The sequence below is a fragment of the Eptesicus fuscus genome, chromosome 8, assembly GCF_027574615.1.
Source record: "Eptesicus fuscus isolate TK198812 chromosome 8, DD_ASM_mEF_20220401, whole genome shotgun sequence".
NCBI classification, from domain to species: Eukaryota; Metazoa; Chordata; class Mammalia; order Chiroptera; family Vespertilionidae; genus Eptesicus; species Eptesicus fuscus.
In genome coordinates this window covers 51,902,950-51,922,884 of record NC_072480.1, presented here as the reverse complement: position 1 = coordinate 51,922,884, position 19,935 = coordinate 51,902,950, and the positions used below count along the sequence as shown (strand labels likewise).

The 19,935-nt window shown below is 37.9% G+C and overlaps 1 non-coding gene across 1 annotated transcript; it reads right to left on the bottom strand.

Moving 5' to 3' along the window:
- Positions 1 to 469: 469 nt before the first annotated feature.
- On the bottom strand, positions 470 to 606 carry LOC114232451 (small nucleolar RNA SNORA29). The gene has a single exon (XR_003618498.1). It is a non-coding gene; the product is annotated as a small nucleolar RNA SNORA29 (small nucleolar RNA).
- Between the last annotated feature and the right edge of the window lie 19,329 nt (positions 607 to 19,935).

The following is a 19,935-nucleotide window of genomic DNA, read 5'->3' as shown; positions in this document are numbered from 1 at the left end:
TTTTGAGGCAGTTCCCTTAATAAATGGTCAACTCTGTTAGAAGCTTTTCCTTATTAAGAACTGGGAATTCTAAAGTAGAAAGATGTTTAATTTACCCTTTAATTTTAAATGGAAAAACAGATACCCAAGAACTTAAAATCATGCAACTCTTCAATAAGATATCCAGAAAAGAAGGCAACTAAATGCACCAAATACCTACCTTGTGCGAAATCTCATCATGGGCAGCCTGATATTTGTGATAATGTTTAATCTTCAAAAAATCTTGTGATGCAGATACTCTTAGCCATATTTTTCAAATGAATAAAGAGCTTCAGGTCAATTGCCCATTATTGCACAGCTACTAAGTACCAGACTTATGACTGGAACCATGTTCCTTAATTCCCATGCTAACTTTTTTCATATTATGCTACCGTTTGTTGCATTTTATTTTTATTTATTTATTTATTTATTTATTTATTTATTTATTTATTTATTTCTGTTTAGCCATTTCATACAGAAGGAGGACACAAACAAATCCTCCCCCTTCAGATTATGGCAATGCTAATCTATCCCATAAGCATAGCCACTAGAATCTATTAGGAGAAAACATGGCAGTCAAATGGGAAACGTGTGTTGCATTTTAAAAAGGTAATGATTCCTAACCTATGAGGATTTAATTTTTGAAGATTAAATATTATCACAAATATGAGGTAGCCCGTGATGAGATTTCACACAAGGTAAGTGAGGGATGAAAACTCTTTTTGGAAAAAGCTTCAGATTAGGGATCTTCCTATTATTCCCCCTTCAGTCTCATATGATTATTCCTTACAGTAGACACAACTGATTCGATGTAAATTGTGGAGGGTTTTTGTATATTTCAATCATTACCTGAGAGAGGGTTGTAGTACTCAGAAGAGAGTTTAGATAGTGGTCTTTGGTTAAACCTGAAGAGATATTACTACTGTTTCCTGCTGAGCACAAAGGAGTAAGTTAGCCAATTTAACCTAGTTTCTCCCAAACAGTCAGGCCTCAGCATGTATTGCTGCCAAATGTCATTTTAGTCAGAGTGGCACATCCTAGCTGGGCTGCAGACCGGAGAGCCTCAGACGACAGCAGACATCCAGTGGGAATGTGCCTAGCAGTGCAGAGCCAGCCAACTTCCCTGCGTTCAGGAATTGCTCACTGATATGACAGAAGATGCCCCAGTGAATTGTTTTTAACACTGTACTTAGGTTGCAACCCCTCTGGCTAAATAAACTTAAGAAACCTTGGGAGTTAATATGTTTTTTAGTAATAGTGTCTATTGTCAAAATTAAGCAGATAAATGGTGGAGCCAAAATAAATGTAATGAAAGTAGCATTAAAATTATTTATTATACTCTGATTTAGAATAAGAGTTAGGAATATAATTAATATGCCAGTGGTATACAATGTGCTAACATTTACTTTTAACACATTTTAATAGATACACTTATGAGAAACATCTAAATTTGGTCACCCTATTTACTTTATCACACCTCATTATTTATTCCCTTCCACAGACATCACAACTTACAATGCTTTTTAAAAAATACATGTAAATAGTCTCTCTCTTATATTAAAGTCTAAATAAAATGAAGGCAAAGAGAGGCTCTGTCTGATTTGTTGATCATAAAGTTTGTCAAAAAGCTTAATAAAATCTAATGACTTCATTAATAATACAAAATGAAACATGGAAGTTTCAGTGGAATAAAGGAATGTTAAGTTATCATTCTTAATCAGAAGAGAGTTTAGATAGGGATAAATATGTAAAAATTGATATGAAATTAAAGTTACCCACTAAAAGAAACAAAATAATATTTAGATTTTCAAATGATTGAAGGAAAAAAATCACACATATGAAAAATTCAGGTAAGTGAAAGGAAAAAAACAACAAGTAACTTACTATGAAATTAATTTATTTAAAACCTAAGTGGCTGGGATGATGCGGGGGGGTGGGGGGGGGGAGGAAAAATATTCTCGGTAGGTTCCATTGAGAAAGAGTAACTGGCGCCCTAACTGGTTTGTCTCAGTGGATAGAGCATCGGCCTTCAGACTGAAAGGTCCCAGGTTCAATTCTGGTCAAGGACATATACCTTGGTTGCGGGCACAACCCCAGTAGGAGGTATGCAGGAGGCATCTGATCTATGTTTCTAACTCTATCCCTCTCCCTTCCTCTCTGTAAAAAATCAATAAAAAATACATAAAAAAAAAAAAAAAGAAAAAGAGTAACTGGAAAGGCAATGGTAATGTTAAATAGTCATATGAGACCAATGGGTTATAGTTAAGACACCTAACCACTGATATATTGTGGGTATATGTAGAGGGCCGCCTGGAAGGCACCTGGGCATTTCTTTTAATTATTGTCACTGAACTCAGGGGGTAGGCAGAGCCATGCCCTGGGAACATGCTTCCCCAATGAGGCTGGACATGTTAATAAGTTCTGACTTCATAGCAGCCCAGGTGCCAGCAGGGGCGGGTCTAGATATGTAAATCCAGGAATGCTGGGGCCTAGTTAAGAATGCAAATAAGCTCCTTTGATCCTAAGTTTTGGTGTTACTTCCTGGATTTTGGGGATATAAAATAAACCTGCTGTGTGGCTCAGGGTCGTCGTCATGCTGCCTCTCCAGCAGACAAAATGGTGTCCCACCCAGCCCCCAGCTTTGTGAATCTATTTCTGTGTCTTGCTCTCTCTATTTCTATTATTTCTCAATCCCTGGCCGCCTCCATTTAGAACCAGTTCTTTCATCTCTCTTTCCGCGCGGGACTCGGAAAAGGGAGATCCCCACCATGTTTGGCCCCCCCAGCATCAGGCCCCCACAGGTATAAAAATAATCTAACATGTAAATAAGATAAATCTTAGTTTGATAGTCTGAGAGGAAATTTAAAAATTTCTCTTTAAGCCCAGCAAAAATATGTATACATATTCTAGGTTGTAACTCTCATTTTACAAGTCTAAATGATTATATCCACTGTCATTAATTTTAACAGATGTTTCTTTAAAGTCTTCGGGTGAATTTTAATTAGATAGTGGTTTGATTCCAAGATGCATATACTTCATTGCAAAAATTCCTTAGCTAGTGTAATACACTATTTATTCTCCAATGTTCTCTAGCTTATTTCACTATCATTCTTCCAAGGTGAGCTTATGAAAAAAAATTAAATCAAAACAAAATCAATGTGAGGAGTCATGCCCCCATCCTAGTTTATTGTTTTTATTTCCTTCACAATAACCTAATGATTATTTTTGGATCTGAACTCTTCAAATATTCTATCAATATTCTTGTAACTGAACACATCTGTCCTCATCATGTTTCTCTCAAAGCTTCTCCATCTAACCAATATCAGTTCATTCTTTAATGGAAGTAAAACCTCCTTTATCCAAGGGCCATTTGGTTAAGGCAGGAATCCAGCTAGAAGCAAGGCTCTAGTAACTTCCGGTTCTTGAGAAGCCTGGTACAAAAATCCTTTAAGCAAATTCATAATCACTGTCACCATTGTAAAGGCATGCCTGAAAGAAAAATAATAACTAAAAACAATAAAGCTTGCTATCCACTGCAATTGGAGTACAGACATAATCATATACAAGTGATACCATTGTAATTAACTTGTTATTAATAACAGGAATGGAGAAAAGGGAAGGCCAGATATTATAGGCATGCTCCCTGCAAAACACTGGGGGAGGGAACCACATAGGGAAAGTAGACACATGCCCAGGAAAGTTGGGATGACATAGGGAAGATACTTCTTTGTCTGTCACAACTGAGAAAAGAAATGGTAGGTCAGAATGGGTGTGGCCACTGCCAGCGTGTGAAGATTTGGGAATACATAATTTCCTGAACAAAGAAGTCCATACTCTTATACTCTTGGTTCCTTTTAGTACGTTTGGCTCAGGGCTCACACTTGGCTTCCTGGCATTCTCCAGTGTGGTGCATGGCCGTGCAGACCCCCACATGCAGTGGACTAATGGATGCAACTAGCCTGATGCTGTACTGGACCTGTGTCCAATATGGAAAAGAAACTCTAGACACTGGCTTTGCTTTTAGCTCTATTGAAACCCCAGCTACACTTCTTTTATGACTGGACTAAGGGAAATGGGACTTTTCAAACCCAGGGGTGTAATTCCATGGAAATAAAGCTTTCTACCATATCTCATCCTCCTGGAGGGGCCTTTGGAAATGTTTATTTCAGCAGTACCCCAAGGACCCCACTCCAACTAACAGCAAGGGAAGACAAGGCATATTTTTCTCTGGTAACACAAGTATAGAGTGAATGACAAGGTAACAGCAGATAAGAAATGTCAACAAACCTTTCCAAATTAGAAAGCAGGTGGAGGAGTAGTAAATTAACAGAGTGAAGTAATCTGTGAAGCTTCAGAAGTGATGCCAATGAAAAGCAGCCACTTCAATTTTAGGTTTCTGCCTATAACAGAGAGTTGATAATAGTGCCTATTTCTTTATGTTATTTACTAGAGGCCTGGTGCATGGAATTCGTGCACTTGCAGGGGGGTCCCTCAACCTGTATTGAGAGAGGGCTTAGGCCAGGCCGAGGGACCCCACCGATGCATGATCGGGGCCGGGGAGGGATGCAGGAGATTGGCCAGCCAGGGAGGGACTGTGGGAGGGCTCCAGGGCGTGGTTGGCCTGTCTCACTCAGTCCTGATTGGCAGGACCCCAGCAGCAAGTTAACCTACCAGTCAGAGCATCTGCACCCTGGTGATCAGTGCACGTCATAGCGAGTGGTTGAGTGGCCTTAGCATATCATTAGCATATTACGCTTTGATTGGTTGAACGGATGACCTGATGACTGGACACTTAGCATATTAGGCTTTTATTATATAGGATAGCAGGAAGAGAGCTAATGTGTATTAGTCACTTAGAAATTAGAACATTTAGTTCACAGAAAATATTCAATAAATATTAACTGCTATTAAGCTAGTATAGTTATATCCAAGTAAAAAAAAATCTAGTTTCTCTGCCAAAATAAAGGACAATTAAATAAAAATATAAAGTCTCAAAAAATGATGCAGAAAGCACCAGGGAAATAGAAGGTGTGTACATCCTTGGAAGGCCAAGAACTCCATAATGCAATGATTTAAAGTTTGATAGTTTTGCAAATCTTTTCTCTAGATCTAGATATCTAAATCTATACATCTAAATATAAGCCTATTTCAATTATGCAACAAGTACAGAATTATAAAAATAACTATAAAGCAGTAGAATATTTCATTCTCTTTACAAATGAGTGAATTTCAGTAACCAAGATAAAAACCTAAGAGCTACTACTTCTTATAGAGAGAAGTTTATGATCAATGCCTACAGTTTGAATGTGAGAAGTCCCTGCCCATAAATTCTATGCATAGCCCATAGACACAGACAATAGGGTGGTGAAGGACTGGGGTGGGGCAGTGGCTGGGTTGAAGGGAGCAAAGGGGGGTAGGGGAACATCTGTAATATTGTCAACAATAAAAATAAATTAAAAAAAAAAACAAGGCATATTGTGAAATTTTGCAGTGTTTTACATGTAGGTCCAGAAAATTTCCTTTTCTCTGCTTATCTTTACCCCAGTTATCTTCCAAAATCGTTATTCTTGATACCCTAAAATTATCTTCATTCATTATTACTTTCATTTATTACAATACTATTGATTCCTTGGAAAAGCTTCCCATTTTATCTGCTAGATTTAAAGGATGAGAAAAGGGAAAGAGTAACTGGTCAGTGAAGGCAGGGAGAGGCCATAAGCTATGTTGAGTGACATGTTGATGAAGGGAGAGTGGCTGAGGCAGTACTGCAGAAGCAATGTTCAGGACCAAGACTACCCTTCAGTTCTCATTTAGGCTCAAGTGAACTGGAAAGTACTAGGTGTACTGCTTAATAACGTCAGATTTTGTAATCAAAGAAAACACGATAATTTCAAGAGAAACATCAAAAGTGCTTTATTCAAAGTAATGTCCATTGCTAGCTACACATTTCTCCCATCTTTCAGGTAATTTGTGGATACCGTCCCAATAGAACTTTTCTTGTTTTGAGGCAAACCATTCAGAGACCCAATTTTCCACTTCTTGGTATGTTTTGAAGTGCTGCTCAGAAAGTGTATGTGCCAGAGAACCAAGATGGCAGCATAGGTAAACACTTGTACTTGCTGTCTCTCACAACCACATCAAAATTACAACTAAAAGACAGAACAACTATCATCCAGAACCATGGGAAAGCTGGCTGAGTGGAAGTTCTACAACTAGAAGTAAAGAAGAAAGCACATTGAGACTGGTAAGAGGTGCGGAGGCACATGCAGAATGGGCTGACAATTGGGTGCATTGCTTTTTTTAATCAGGAGGGAGATACAATCTCCTGATTGCTCTGAACTCCAGTTCTGGGTGAGACTCCGGGGACCCATACATATATGGGGAGAAACTGGACTGTCTGGCATTGGGCCAGAACACGAGGGTGGCTTTCTCTCAGATGGGGTACTGGCAACAGTCACTGTTCCTGCACCAGGACCTCTCTGGTGCAGGGCTGACTGGCAGCCATTGCAGTTGGCTCTGCCTTGGTGATTCCCTGAGACCCCTCCCCACCCAATTTACAACTTCACCCAAGCTGTGCGCAGTGGCTTTTGCATATGAATGGCCTATCCTTTCTCAGCCTAAAACCTGTCAAACATGTAGTAGCTGGGTCAGGGAGCCCTAAAGCTACCAAAAGAAGGCCCAAGGCCCGGCAGCAGCAGCCTACCTTGCTTCAAAGCTAGGCCTTGTCTGGGCACTTCCAAACCCGATACAAAGAGGAAGAATCTGCAGATCTCTCTGTAGCTCCTGCTGGGTGGCCCCAGGCAGTGGCTGACTTTGTACCTCCTTGGAGGTCCAAGAGCCAGTACCAAATGGTTAGTGTGAGACCATACCAGATTACAACTCTTCATATCCATAAGTGACACACTCAAGGGACAGACTCAGTGAGCACCAAAGCCCCACTGCAGCAAGTCCTACCCCATAAGGGTGTCTCCTGCACAGCAGCTCTTCCATTGTAGACACAGCTGGTCCTCACATCCAATTGGCCTGGAGGTCAATTCCTCCCAGTGATACCAACAGCAATCAAGGGTTAACTACGACAAGACTATGCACACAGCCCACAAAGGGGTGCACCAAGAGTGTCCACCTCAGGTGATTGGGGAGGCTGAGCCACTGGGCCCTATAGGACACCTACCACACAAGGCCACTATATCAACACAGGGAAGCAGCCAAAATGCAGAGACAAATAAACAGGTCACAAATGAAAGAAATGGAAGAAAGCAAAATACTGGATATAGAGTTCAAAACCACAGTTTTAAGGTTACTCAAGAATCTTATAGAAACCTCCAAGAAATTTAGTGAGACCTTCAAGGATCTTAGTGAGAATGCCAAAATAATGGAAAAGGACCAGTCAGAAATTAAGCATAGACTGACTGAAATAAAGAATATACAGAAATTCAACAGTAGACTAGAGCAGGCGTCCTCAAACTACGGCCTGCGGGCCACATGCGGGTGTTTTTGCCGTTTGTTTTTTTACTTCAAAATAAGATATGTGCAGTGTGCATAGGAATTTGTTCATAGTTTTTTTTAAACTATAGTCCGGCCCTCCAATGGTCTGAGGGACAGTGAACTGGCCCCCTGTTTAAAAAGTTTGAGGACCCCAGGACTAGAGGATCCCAAGAATCAAGTCAAAGACTTGAAGTATGAGAAAGCAAAAAACACCCAACCAGAAGAGCAAAAAGAAAAAAGAATCCAAAAATATGAAGATAGTGTAAGGAGCCTCTGGGACAACCTCAAGTGTACCAAGATCCAAATTATGGGGATGCCAGAAGAAGAGAAAGAGCAAGATACTGAAAACCTATTTGAAGAAATAATGACAGAAAACTTCACCCACCTGGTGAAAGAAATAGACTTACAAGTCCAGGAAGCACAAGAACCCCAAACAAGAGGAATCCAAAGAGTACCATACCAAGACACATCATAATTAAAATGCCAAGAGCAAATGACAAAGAGAGAATCTTAAAAGCAGCAAGAGAAAAACAGTTAGTTACCTACAAGGGAGTACCCATACGACTGTCAGCTTATTTCTCAACAGAAACTATGCAGGCCAGAAGGGAGTGGCAAGAAATATTAAAGTGATGAATAGCAAGAACCTACAACCAAGATTACTCTACCCAGCAAAGCTGTCATTCAGAATTGAAGGGCAGATAAAGAGCTTCACAGATAAGAAAAAGCTAAAGGAGTTCATCACCACCAAACCAGTATTATATGAAATGCTGAAAGGTATTCTTTAAGAAGAGGAAGAAGAAAAAGTTAAAGATAAAAATTATGAACAACAAATACATATCTATCAATAAGTGAATCTAAAAATCAAGTGAATAAAAAAATATGATGAACAGAATAAACTGGTGAATAAAATAGAATCAGAGGCATGGAAAGGGAGTGGACTGACAATTCTTGTGGGGAAAGTGGTGTGGTGGGTGTGGGAAGAGATTGGACAAAAATCGTACACCTATGGATTAGTACAGTGGGGAGGGGGGGCAAGGGTCTGGAGTGGGGTAGGAACCTGGTGGAGGGGAGCTATGGAGGGAAAAAGGAGGAGCATCTGCAATAATCTGAACAATAAAGATAAAAAAAAGAAAGTGTGTGTGCCATCAATAGGAACAAGTGGTAATCTGAAGGAGCAATGTCTGGTGAATACAGTGGGTGGGTTAATACTTCCCAGACAAGATCTCTTAACGTGTCTTTAACTGGTTTTGAAGTGTGTGATGGTGCATCATAATGAAACAAAATTACTTTCCAATGTCTTCTAGCCCATTCTGGTCGTTTCATGATCAAAGCATGTTTCAAATTGATTATTTGTTGTTGGTAGAGATCAGTATTAACGGTTTCACCTGGTTTTAAAAGCTCATAATACACTATACCTTCCTGATTCCACCAAACGCAGAACATTGTCTTCTTTCCAAAGTGATTTGGCCTTGCAGTCGATGTTGATGGTTGACCTGGATCAACCCATGATTTTGTGCATTTGGGATTCTCAAAATAAATCCACTTTTCATCGCCAGTCACAATTCGATGCAAAAAAGACTTTTTTTCATGCCATTGAAGCAACATTTTACTGATGACTTTTCAGTTTTCCATTTGCCTTTTGTTCATTGATGTGGCACACATTTTCCTTCCTTGAAAATCTTTCCCACTGCTTGTAAACAATTGGAAATTGTTTTCTGAGCAATGTTTAATCTTTCTGCAAGTTGTTTTTGAGTTTGACATGCATCTTCATCCAATAATGCTTGTAATTGTTGGTCTTCAAACTTTTTCAGTTGACCTGGACATGCTTTGTCTTTCACATAGAAATCATCACTTTTAAAGTGTTTAAACCAGCATTCACAAGTATCTTGAGATTGAATATGTTCACCATAAGCTTCCTGAAGGATACAATAACTTTTTCTTCAAAATAAAGTAATGAATTAAAACTTCCTGCTAATGCTCTTTTTTGGGGCATGAAATTTGACATTTTTAAGCGTAAAAATATCTATGATGTTAACATCTTCAGCAAATTTGACATATGAAGTTTTTAAGTTTGCTGTCAATACAATAAAATAGCATACATATCAAATTGCACATATATCAACATATGTGTAACTCCATCTATTGAAAAAAATCCGCATTATTAACTGGTACACCTAGTATAAAAATTAAAAAAAATGTTTTCTAAGTTTATAATTTATTAATTCATAAAAAATAATTTCTGAAATCATTCATAGTAATAAAAACAGAACTGGTATATTTTCTCACTAGCAGAAAAAACAAAGACTATCATTAGAAATCTATGGTCTGTGCTCAATTACTTGATAGCAATGAATATGCCTGTGTTAATTGGCAGCTAGTTAGGTATTAACAAAAGGGAGGAGAGAAAGCTGGATAAGCTTAATTAAGTCAGGGAATGACAGCTCCCCAGAATCCTCAGGGACAACTCCATCCTTAGCCAAAGAGACCTTCATTCCCAACAGGCAGGAAAGACCTGCTTTCAAATGTCCCCAGGAAACAACCAGCCTGTTCACCTTGATGATCAGAGGGAGAGAAAAAGAGGGAGGGAGGGGGGATGCCTTTGCTGGACTTTGCACAGAAGCCAGGTGATGAGGCAGAATTATGAGGCATGCTCAGTAGAGTCAAAATGGAGACCACAAAGAGGAGGAGGCTAGCCTGGACAATCCAGGAAAACAGCCAGATAGGATAAGAGCACAAAAACTGGAAGATTCAGGAAAAGGATTGGATAGGGGGAGCATCAGCATAACCCCCTGAAGATACAGGAAAGGGATCAGATAGAGGGAGGGCCCAGTATAGCCCCGGGAAAACCCAGAACACAGGTTGGACAGCCTGAAAAGCAACCTGCTTGTTCTCCAAACCAGGAAAATAAATGGAGGATTAGCAAGGACCTCAGAGCAGTTGCTACTAGAGCCTACCCACCCTCTACATCCCCAAGGGCATATTATTTATTTTCACCTGAAAAATATCTCTATTATTCTTAAACTTCTCCCACACATGAGTTCTTGAAATTCTTTTCTCTCGACTTTGCCCATTTTCCCTGGTGACAAGCTGCTGTAACCTTTCAGAGTAAGTGTTTAATTCTCAATTGTAAAGAAAATAAATGGTTACATATATATGACCCCCATAAGCACCCAAACTGCACTTTTTATTGTCTTCAACTAATTCATCTGATCAATCCTGTTCTTTATTTATTTCTTATTTGGATTTATGGTTTGCCAGTTCAACCAGAAGCCTTCACAGAACTTCTAAACTATTCTCTTAGTCTCCTTTCCCAGTAATGAAGCTCGAAGTCCTATTATTCCTGCGTTCATGGCTCCAGTTCATTCTCATTGTTCAGCTTTTGGCACCTCATGAGCACTAGAATGCATAAAAAAATAGCTGTATAAGGGTTTCCTGATAAGGGCATACATAGACCACAGTGAGAGATCTGAGAGGTTAAAAGCTGTGTGGACTTTGAAAAGCTACCTATCTCATTGTTTTACATACACACACACACACACACACACACACACACACACACACACACACACATACGATGTCCAGAACAGATGTTGGGACATACTTAATATTCAATACATGTTAAGTGAACAAATTAACAAATTTTATTGGTCTCCTTTATTTTAGCTTCTATCATCCTCTGTGCAATATATATATTGCTGTCTTTATCATTTACTAACCTGTTTATCAAACAACTAGCTTTCCCGTTGCAGGAAAATTCCTGCAATGGGATTTCCTGCTGCACTCTACCCCGCCTCCGTTCCTCCCTTGCCGCCCCCTTGCCTTCTCCTCCAGCCCTCCCGCGTTTCCCTTCACCCCCGGCCCCGCCTCCTCTCCGCCCTTGTCACCGGCCCCGCCTTCTCCTCCAGCCCACCCGCATTTCCCTTCGCCCCCGGCCCCGCCTCCGCCCCACCCTTGTCACCGGCCTCACCTTTTCCTCCAGCCTGCCCGCGTTTCCCTTCGCCCACGGCCCCGCCTCCGTCCCGCCCTTGTCACCGGCCCCGCCTTCTCCTCCAGCCCGCCTTCATTTCCCTTCGCCTATGGCCCTGACTTCACTCCTCCCTTCTCTTCCCCCCGCCCCCCTGGCTTGCTTGCTTCTTCGAAGCTTTACTCCCCTTTGCAGCTCTTGGCTTCTTTCCACACTGTCTTGATATGCAAATTAGCCGCCATCTTTGTTGGGGCAATTTGCACACTCATCCTGATTGGTTGGTGGGCGTGGCTTGGCTGGTGGGCGTGGTTTAGGTGTAGCGAAGGTGCGGTCAATTTGCATATTTGTCTATTATTAGATTAGATGGGGTATGTCTTAAAATAACCTGTAAAATAATCTGTAAAGCCTGATACATATTCAGAATGGTGGATTTTAACCAGACCTTCTCACTGAGGATTTGGGGGATGTGATTTCCAGGATTTGGATTTTTAATACACTCTCTAAGGTTATACTTGCATGCTGAATTATGGGAACGGCTGACTCACAGGAAAAACAAGCTGGTTAAATGTTATGTGAGTCATGTCATTGTTTAGCCCTTAAATTTCTAGTCTCAATTCCCAGATTGAGCTATCTTCCTGATTTTATGCCAATAGCACTCTACAGCTTTTATTCTCTCCAGGCAAGTGACACTTTCTTCCTGTTTTTGAATTTTTTTTTTCTTCTTTTCAGACTGTCTTTTCCCTCTTATACTCTTAAAAACTCAAATTTCACATTTCCTAATCTAGCTCAGGTATAATCTCTTTCAGAAAGCTCATCTAGTATATAAACCCTGACAGAATTGATTGTTCCCTCATATAATTAATTCCCTTGCGTATTATTAGAGCTGCCTGGGGTTCTCACAGGGTATTATAATTTGTTTATATCTCCCCTCCTAGATTTTTAATGCCTAACATCCACGGCCTATGTTGTAGTCTTCTATTAAACACCAATCTTTAGTACATTTTCCATGGATAGTTAGTGAATCATTACATGCAAATGAAGTGCAATTAGTTATTCATGCAGTGTTTTTCTTTCCTTTTTTCTTTCAAAATTATCTCTGAAATACAGATCTGTTCACAGAGAACTCCTCTAAAATGCAAAAGGTAGAATCCATATTGGAGAAAACACTGGGTTTTACTCACCAATTCACAGGTGTTAATAAATTAAAAATTAAATTAGAAATTAAAAAAATAATATGGAGAAGCAAACCAAGATGTGCTGGTCCTGTGTTTTCTGTTCAAGAGGAAAGCTGCTTAAACTGGTTCTAAGGTATAGTTTAATTTTTAATATATTTCTTATAAAAACAATTTAAGGCTAATAAGGGAACATATGTTTGTGTATTCATTTATTCTGTTAAACTCTTAATACAAAGTATTTCCAACTTCCCTTTACAGAGAAATTGTGCCAAATGTCCTAACATCTTAAGTACCAGATTAGCACCTGCTTCAAGAATTTAGGAGGCACTAATTGACCTGAAAAGAGACCAACATGAGCAGCAGGCATGGGGCTATGTTTGCTTCAAAATCTTAGCCAATGTTTACCTAATCTAAATATAAGAGAAGGAAATTGAACTGTACTGTTGCCTGTGTGCTAAAGCCATCTCTCATTGAGCCAAATTCTCCCTGGAGCATGCCATTCCTTAGAACCTAGATAAGCATCCAGTGAGATGGATTAACACTTTGAAGCCACTAGGGTATCATCAAGACTATTTTGTTGATTATACTGTGTCTTTGGCACTGGAGAAAATCTGGCTCATCTTGTTAGCAGCAGAAAAAAAATGTAATTTCAGTGAGCTGCCAGGATAATTAGAGCAGGTGAACAGTAGATGGAAATAATGCCCTGAAGAGATGACAGAAAATGCTTAGGTTCTTTTTCACTTTATTTCAGTGTTATGAAATGCTATTGGTATTTGTTTGCCTCTGAGTCTCTGTCAATCTTGAGTAGCAAATTAAGCATTTAGGGAAACATTAACTCTTCTAAGCCACTTGGAGACCATTTAGTGCATTTCTGAACAGCGCTAATTGACAGAATTGTAAATGAAAACATCACAAAAATGTGATATTTATCTATAATGATTTAAGAATGTTAGAAATTCACAGGAGAATGACTCATTGTCATCTTCTTCAGAAAGAAATACAATTCCAGATTCCTGTTAGTATTTAATTATATTATTCAGAGGCTTTGTATATTTGGGGAATTTAGACTGAGTATATCCTAAAGGTTTTACAGACTGAAGAAGGTACTTTCCAAAACTTTAATAGCTCCCAAATCCATAAGAATAAATTCTAAAAGGAATTTGATTGGTTTTCTAAGGGAATTGGACTACAACCTATTTGATTGGTATTATTTCCAATAATCCTTCTATGTAAAATCCTTCTATAAACTCCTCCCTAAATACTTTTTGCATTTATGTCCCTGTACTATTGTGTGCTTGTTAAAAAGTTTAAAAAATAATTTGAACAATAAAACATAGAAAATGTTTTTAGGGTAGTGAAAATATTTTGTATAACATAGTAATGGTGAATAAATGAAGTGATGCATTTGTCAAAGTCCATCGAACTTTACAGAAAAAAGAATAAAATTTAATACATACAAATAAAAAATAGGAAACTAAGGGATCCTTTACAGAATGTGACAAAATAATTTAACTCTATTATAATTGTGTGAAACAACCACACTGAAGAAGTAGGGGAAATTAATGGATTCTGATGAAAGACTCAATGAACTTCATATAAGCACTGAACTCTAGTTGGTAAAGTTGTTTCCATTAGGGGTATGGGTTAACAATTACAATACCATGTACATGTTTAGTAGAATTGAACAGTTAAGGAAATGGATGGCAGATGACGGGTATCAGATTTTTCACTGATGGAATGAGAGTACACATAATCAAGGGGAAAGGACTAGGTCTGCAGGAATGGACCAGCATTGGTCATTTTACACTCATAATTAGCTCATTATACACATGGTTAAATATGAAAATTATATATTATATTTACATATAATGTACACAAATATCTTTCCTTGTTCTGTCAGCTAATAATGTCTATAACAAATGATATCCCATTAGCAATGAGCACACCTAGTCCCTAGATCTTGCTTTCTAATATCATTCTCCAATAAAAGGAACTAAGATTTTTTTTTTTTTGATAAATGGCTGAAGCAAGAAATATATAGAATGGGCCTTCAATATCCTTTAGCACCATAATGTTACATAGTGTTTATAAAGAAAACATGCAAGGATAGTAATATGATAGAGCCACCAATACCCAGAACTGAAACAACTTGTTAAAAAAAAATTAAGTGAGTTAGTATTTCTGTTATAACCAAAAGTATAAAATAGATATACATGATTCTATACTGATTTAGACCAATGATATAAAACAATAAGCAGATGGGAAAAAAGACAAATCTTCCATGCAGAAATTTTTTCAAAAATTTATATAGATACTTCAATTATGCAAAATATAACTTCAGTCTTTAAATGTGGGCTGCACACAGTGACTTCATTTAATAGACTATAATATGGAAAAGAGTTAAAGAAGACTTTTACAGTGGAGAAAGCTGACCAAGACTATCACAACAAGACAATCAAGGTAAACATCAGCAGTGATAAATAATGTGATAATATATACCTTCAGCATAATAAGATGAAAATGGAAGTTTAACTGGTGTCTTCCCCCCAAAATCCCTAACCTCAGTCTAATCATGAATTAAACATCAGGTAATTTCAAATAGAGAAACATCCTATATAATACCTGAACAATACTCCCCCAAAACTGTCAAGGTCATAAAAATAAGAAACTGTCATAGCCAAGAGGATCCTAATGAACATGATGATTGAATGAGAAGGCAAACCCCCATTTTGTAAAAACTGCTGTTTGGAATTTTAATCCTGCTATTTGGCTTCTGTAAATGCTTGTTTGCTTGCTTGCTTTAGCCTGCTTGCATAATGAGGACCATAAACTTAGCTATCTGACCTTAGAGACTAGATATGCCCATAAATTTAGCTGTCTGACCTTGCAGGTCAAGACTAGGTATGCCTATAAATTTTAGAACTCTGTTTTTAAAGACAGCAGCGAGATAACCACTAATTGCACAGAGGGCTGGTTCCTTAATAAAAAGGGAAGTTCTGCTTGTAGCTTTGCTTAGAATTTGAATTCATTTTCTCTAAGCCCACCGCGGTGAATAAAGTGTATCTCCAAACTCTCCTGCATTGTTTGATTGATCCAAATCTCTGTAACAGAATGCATGTGGTATCCTAAAAAAGATTCTGTGACAATAAAAAGCACATAAGAAAATAAATTAAGAACATATGAATAAGTATTGCCTTACTCAGTTTAGGCTAGTATGACAAAATACCATAAACTGTGTGGCTTACATATAACAGAAATTTATTTCTCACAGTCTGGAGGGTGGGAAGTCCAAGAACATAGTATAAGCAGGTTCAGTTTGTGGTGAGAAACCACTTTCTGGTGCACTTCATATAAGCACTGAACTCTAGTTGGTAAAGTTGTTTGGCCATCATATTGCTGTGAACTTACGTAGTGGGAAGTTTTTATTCTTTAAATGTTTTATGTAATAATCATAGTGAGATTTAAATTCCTTAAGTTCTTACTCATTCATGTGTCTTTTAATTAGTCCTTAATAACTTTTTACATTACAGAGAGATTCCCATACTAGTTCCATACTTCTTGGTATATTTCTCTATGTTTTCACAACAACTGGAGAGTTAGGAACTTTGTAAAATAAGCTTACGCATTGCTTTATATTAAAGTTGCACTTTAGTATATTCAATGATTTTTTTTCTTCAGTTAAGAGAAATAACATTTACATTCACAGTTTCTAAAAAATGACATGTACTACTGGGAGAATTTGTAGAGTTAAACATCTACATTAAAAAAAAAAAAGAAAAATCTCAAATGCAATAACTTTACACCTCAAGGAACTGGGGAAAAAAAAACAAACAAGCAAAGTCTACAATTAATAGAAGAATAGAAAGAATAAAAATTAGAACCAAAATAATGAAAATAGAAAAATAAAAAAAAATCAATGAAACAAAGACTTGGTTTTTTGAGTAGATCAACAAAATCGGCAAATCTTTAGCTAGTCTAAGAAAAAAACAAGAAAGGTACTCAAATAACTGAAATCATATACAATGGGGGGAAAGGAGACTCATGTAATACTTTAAATAATAAAGAATTTAAATTAAAAAATAAAATAAAACCATAAATAAAATAGGAGAAATGAACAAAAATAGAAAAATATTAGGATGAAATCCAGAACCAAACTGAAACATGTGATTTCTTCTAAGTAGGATGCAAAGGTGATTTCTTTCCCGGGTTCTTGTCCAGGTGGATTCAAAGAATGATGTCACGGACAAAAGGTTATATGAAAAGGTGGAAATTTATAGGAAACAAGTACAGCCTCTCATATAGGGAGGGGGCCCCAAGGAGGTAGCCCACTAAGCTTCTTTTTCCTAAGGTTTATAAAGGCTGTGGTTCTTTGTGTCTTGATGCTCACTTCTGATTGGTCACTATGAAGCATCCATCTTGTATGAAAACTGCTGTTGGAAATTTTAACCCTGCTAATTGGCTTCTGTAAATTCTTGCTTGCTAAGACTACTCCCACTTCAGAGAGGACATTAGACTTTCCCCAGACAAGGTTATCAGTGCTGGCGCCAGGCTAGGCCTCTGGTCGAGGTCTCAAGGCCCAGAACATACGGGCTCTTTAAGAACTTGCAAAAGGGGCTGGAAACACTCCATATTTGAGAGACAAAGAAGGTGGAATCATATAAATAGGGAAAATTCCTGCGTGTTGGGGCCCAGAATTTGAGAGACATTTTCCTCTGGACCCACGAGTAATAAATGTAACTCCATCTCTAAGTATTGCTTTGTTCTTTTTTGGTTTTCTGTAACAACTATAGCAGCTTCAAAGCTTAAACCCCACGTGAGGCCTCCTTTTTTTCTCCCCCTTCAGTGGTAGAATTCTCTATCCCCTGTTAAAATCTGTTTTCCTCTTTCTCCCCCTTTTGTCAGCTTTTCTCTACTCCCTGTGCCTTTCCCTTATCTTCTGTGAATGTGTATCCTCCTCTCCCCTTATCCTGTGGTGCCTTTTGCCAGCTCCAAGACCCCAACCAACTATGCCTCCCTTCCCCATGAACCCCCTAATTCCTAAAACTTCTTGAACCTGCCTATTTTACCCCTAAAAACTCCTTTCAATAAGACCACCATGAACAAGTATCTATCAATAAACTGGAAAACATAGAAGAAATGGATTAATTTCTAGAAACATACTTATTTAGACAGAATTATGAGAAAATAGAAAATTTGAACATACTGAAGCAAGAATTTTGGGGGGATATAGGCAGCTTGGGGATTTTTTAGAATTGGGGTCCATGGGAAAAAGCATGGGGCTGCAGACTGGGAGAAGGTATATCTCCAGAACACAAAGAAGCCAGGTATATCTCCATAAGACAAGGAGGCAGCAACAGGTATATTTACATAAGACAAGGGAACTGTAAGTAGCCAAGAAAGGTCATATTTACGAAATAAAGAGAAGGAAGACCTTCATTCGAAGGAGAAGAAGAAAGCCCAAAGGGAATAGGGAAACAATAAGGAAGGAGGGGGGAGAACCTCACATGTCCCGTGTGAGGTTCAACCTTTGAGCCCAAGAGTTACTATAGTAACCAGTCTAAGGGAATAGTGACCAATCAGAGGGAATATCAAGGCACCAAGTTCTGCAGCCTTTATAAGCCATAGGGATAGGGAACCCAGTGGGACTCTTGCCCCTCCCCATGTGGGAGTCAGTTCAGGGACCCTTCTCCCCCTCCCTACTTGGGAGTCAGTTTTGTGGGACTCTTCACCATCTCTGCATGGGAATCTGTATTTGTTCTTCAATAAATCTCCATCTTTGCTATACAACTTTCTGTTCGTGGATTCATTCTTCGATTCCGGTGGACAAAGAATCCGGATTCCAGTCCAAAAATTCGATATCAATACCAACCATGAATAAGGAGATTGAATCAGTAATAAAAAACCTAGCAATGAAGAAAAATCCACAACTAGATAGCTTTATTGGTGTATTCTACCAGACATTTAAAGAAGAGCTAACACCAATCCTCAAAAACTCATCCAAAAAATTGAAGAGGAAGGTGTAATTCTAAGTGCACCTTAATAGAAAAGGTGGACAGATACTTCAAGAAAAGAAAACTACAGGCCAATATTCCTGATGACTGTACATGCCAACATCCTCAACAAAATGCTAGCAAACCAAATTCAACAGCACATTAAAAGGACCGTACACCATGATTAAGTGGGATTTACCGCTGAAATGGATAGGTGATTCAACAAACAAAAATCAATAAATATGATATACCACATGGATTGAATAAAAGATAAAACTCATCTCAACAGATGCAGAAAAAGCATTTGAAAAAATTTGACATCCTTTCATGATAAAAACTGTCAATAATCTGAGTATAGAAGGAATTTATCTCAATATAGTAAAGAGGGCATATGACAAGCTCACAGATAACATTATGCTCCATGGTAAAACAAAAACAAAAACTGAAAGCTTTCCTTGTAAGATCAAGAAAAACAAAAGGATGCTCCCTCTTATGCTCCTATTTAACATAATACTCAATCCTCTTCAGAGCAACTTGGCAAGTAAAATACATAAAAGGCATGCAAATCAGAAAGGAAGAGGTAATATTTCCTGTTTTCAAATGACATTATCTGTTATGTAGAAGACTAAAAGCTCCACGCAAATGACAAAACTGTTTAAATAAGCAAATCTAGTAAAGTTTCAAGATAGAAAATCAACATAGAAATATCAGTTTTATTTTATACACTAACAATGAATTATGTGAAAATAAAATAAAATAAAAATCCCAGTTAGAATAGCATAACAAATAAGAAAATACTTAGGACTAAACATACCAAGGAAGTGAAAATCTTATACACTGAAAACTAAAATAAAGTGATAAAAAAAATCAAAGAAGACACAAATAGATAAAAGGTACTACATGTTCATTGATTGGGCATTTAATATTTTTAATATGTTCATACTACTCAAATCAACCTACATAATAATTTTAAATTTTATTCTTCCCCCATCAAAATTTAAGTGGTATTTTACACAGAAAGGGAGAAAGCAATATTAAAATGTATATGGAATTACAAACAGCAATAACTATAACCCAGAATAGTGAAAGTAAGATTAGGAAAGAAGAACAAAGCTGGAGACCTCACACTTCCTGATTTCAAAATATATTACTAAGCTACAGTAATGAAAGCAGTATGATACTTCATAAAGATAGACACATAGACCCTTGGAACAGAACTGAGAGGCCAGAAATAAACCTTCACAGACAATTAACTGATATTCAATAAGGGTACAAGGAATACTCAAGGGGAAAGTGTAAGTGT